The sequence below is a fragment of the Sciurus carolinensis genome, chromosome 7, assembly GCF_902686445.1.
Source record: "Sciurus carolinensis chromosome 7, mSciCar1.2, whole genome shotgun sequence".
Lineage (NCBI taxonomy): Eukaryota > Metazoa > Chordata > Mammalia > Rodentia > Sciuridae > Sciurus > Sciurus carolinensis.
Genome location: NC_062219.1, coordinates 20,906,829 through 20,910,495, shown reverse-complemented (window position 1 = coordinate 20,910,495; position 3,667 = coordinate 20,906,829). Strand labels below are relative to the sequence as shown.

Below are 3,667 nucleotides of genomic sequence, written 5' to 3'. Positions count from 1 at the left end.
AGCAAAGCAGTTGGGATAAATGGTAAATTTAGAAAGGAATTCAGGGGTTGGATTGCATAGGTCTCAAAGGTCAGTGTGAGGACTTGGGTATTCATTCTTTGAATGAGCAAGGATGAGAGCTGGTGAATTGACTAGGCGACGAGCAGAAGCAGAGATGTTAGGTGAGGGGATGATTTTGTTATGGGGTGCAACTTAAGAACAGACTGATAACCAATGAGAAGTCCAAATTTGAGAGTCTTCATTAAGCCGGTAGACTGACTATCTCACACAATGCCCCAAAAAATGGTTATTGGGAGAACAGTCTTGACCATAGGGTTGTGGGGTTTCTTATACCAAAAATCACATCAATCATAAGTGTCTGTTGCTATGATTCAAAATTACAAACTAACATCCTGAGATCATCAACAGAGGGGGAAGTGGGTCTAACTGACCCTTACCTAGGTTCAAACTAAAGAATGGGTACTAACATCCACACAATCACTGTTCACATGGTACATTGTTTAGGAGCAATAGGAATCAAAAGAGAGCAATTTTTCATTACATAAGAATTGTCATTTTGTATTGCTAACCATGTCACGCTAAGTAACTGATGATGGGTACAGAGGCGGGGTGTTCCCATGGGAGAAGCTTATTTCCTACATAAGATGGAGTCTCAGAGCAAAATGGAGTCTGCTTAGTCATTTCCTTTATAGTCTGGCCTATAACATTCTCACGGAGCCAGATCTGTCAGCCCATCACAGATTTCAGTATTCGGGAAGACAGACAGACCCTGATGACAGCTGTGGAAGCAGGTCTAAGTGATGGGTTGCAGAGCAGTTGTGAAGACAGACTGACTACATTGCCATGGATTGGATATGAATGTGCAAGAGAGGAATCCGTGTGCCTCTGAGGTTGTGTGGGGACTGGAGGTTCCATGGGCCCGGAGCAGGGAACACCAGGGGTTGGGCCTGTTTGGATAAGGAGGGGAGCCAGGAGGACTGCAGTGGCTGTTAAGTTCCAACTGTAATGCCAGGTTGGCCATGTCAGGTAGCTGCAGGTTTTGTGGGATCCCAACCTTTGATATTGTGAGATGTTCCCTTTCAGGTATTTAATGAAAGTAAAATAAAATTACAAACTGAATAAGGGACAAACGTAAGTATTTATGTAGAATGAGAAAAAAACGTAACAATAATTACAAGCTTTTAAAAACTGGGAAGTACCAAAATATCCCTATATTTAGAAGATATGATGTAGTATTTTAGTTAGTGCCTTGAACAGTGCTCGAGTCCATATATCTTACCTCTACTTTCTACCTGCATACTCTTTGATCACCTCCTCATATCCTAACACTTTGGTAATAATTTTCTCTAAAGAGAAAATAGTTTATTCATCCCTCTGGAATGTTTAAGTGAGCATTTGTAAGCATGAATTTATGCAACTTCATATACAAATACATGAACATCCTATTTATAGTATTTCTACAAAATCAGTCTTAGAAACTCAGGGATTCTGACAAATTGTGGTTTTTATAGTTTCTATCAGAAAACTTTTTTTTTTTTTTAAATTCAGCCTCCGTTGAGATTGTTAAAAATTGCCGACTATATTGGAAGTTGTCACGGTGGGGTATTGGGAAAGGTTTTTAATCAGCAATAATCACCTTGGATAAACCTCATTGGCACGATACTGCCACTGTGCAAAGCTCTATCAGAAACTTTTTTAGGAAGTATAGTACATTTATAATTATACATAAGTAAGGATTTTCTGATAGAAGAGAAATTTCACTGTGACCACACATCAGTGAGAATGACCTTCACTTACAATTTTATCATTTTAATAACTGGAAGAATTTTCCATTGACTACCCTATGATTTCATGTGTTTCTTTCTTTTTTTAAATTACAGATAGTAAAACACACATATGGTATGCTTTGGTGGGTTTATATACACCCCTGTAACTGTCATTCAAAATAAGATATATACAACATGTCCATCACCCAAGAAAAGCCCCTCATGCCTCCCGGGTCAATAGAGCCCCTAGAAGCAATATTTGCTTTGATTCCTAACACTAGAGGTTAACTTTGGTTGTTCTATTTATAAAAGATCACACAGAATGCAATCTTTGTGTCAGGTTTCCTTTGCTTTTGATATATATCCCTGTTTTTGTATGTACCAGTACTTCATGCCTTTTTATTGGTAATTTTCCATTGTATGTACATGCCATAATTAATTCTTAAATATTCTAATTATTAGACATTTGGGTTTTTCCAATTTGGGGCTATTATGAATAAATGAGATTTTCATTTTTCTTAAATTCTTAGGATGTTACTGGTACAGCTTAAGGTGTATGTATTTGCAACTCTACTAGAATCTGACAAATAGTACTAAAAAAATAGCTGTGCAGTTTTTCACTCTCACCAGAAATGTATCAGACCCAGTTGCTCAACATCCTTACCAAACTTACGTAGAACTGCCGAGACAGTATTTTAAAACTAGTCATTCTAGTGGGCGTGCTGACTATATACATTCCAGATTTTGTTTCTCCTGTGCTACCTAAAGATAGTATTGGGTCCCAAAGATAGTGGTGTTGGGTTCCCATTCGACATATTATCTGTGGTCCCATTTTTTTGTATAGTCATTTGGGGTGAGTCAGAACTTTGGACATGAAGAATTTTCTTGGAAGTCATGGCTTGGTTAGTAGTACCTTCACTGTATCTGCAGTAACTGGGAAGTACAGAAATACATTCCACTAAACATAAACTACATAATTCTCACTCTCAATTTCCTTTTAACATTAAGATTCCCCCAAATGACAATTGTATGCTATGTAAGTGGAAATACACCGACTGAAGGGAGGACCTGGAAAGTGATGACTCTGTGACATAAGTGCACTACCGTGTATTACTTTGCACATTTAACAGAAACATTTGACCAGGTAAAAACAAATGTGAAAGCAAAGGATCCTGAGGCTTAAGATTCTTTAGTATCACAGTCAGGTTGCCAATGGGAAGTCAAATGACAGTGTCAAGAGGTGGTCAATACTGGAGGCAAAAAAAATTCATTCACCTACTTATTTTGGAATTTAAAACTTTGAAACCATACATGGTCATACAGGCAATAATGCATTTCAATAGAAAAAAAAAAAAAAACACTCAGAATGAGTCCTGATGTTCACCATCTAGGCACTGAGAAGAGAAGGAGGCAGCCTAAAGGAAAGTGGCCAAAGAGTTACAAGAAGAAGCAAGTGCAGAAACCATTTTGGGAAGAGGGGATCAAATACTGCTGAGAAGATGACAATAATGAGGTAAGTGCACACAAGTTCGAATAAGTGTCAGTCAATAAGACTATTGAATAAACTCTACCACATGCAAGCATTTGAACACCCATATTCAACCATGAAAAATGATGACATTTCAGATCTATATTTGTTGATACTGAACATATGGTGTTGAACTTAAAAGCCTATTAAGACAGTATGCATGGTATAATGTCATTAAAGTGCTTAGTGGCATAGAATATCTGATGAAATATGCAGCTAAAGTATCAACTTTGGGTCACTGTATTCTAGATGATTTTGATTTCTTTTCTTAATGCTTTTAACAGAGGAAAAAAAATGAATCAACTCTTTCCATTTAGGAAAATAAACTCTGGTTTTCAAAGAAATGCAGATTAAAAGAGAGGGATAAGTTCTT

At 37.3% G+C, this 3,667-nt stretch overlaps 1 pseudogene; it reads right to left on the bottom strand.

Annotated features, from left to right (window-relative positions):
- Nucleotides 1–1,548: 1,548 nt before the first annotated feature.
- Nucleotides 1,549–1,680, bottom strand: LOC124989856 (uncharacterized; annotated as a pseudogene).
- Between the last annotated feature and the right edge of the window lie 1,987 nt (nucleotides 1,681–3,667).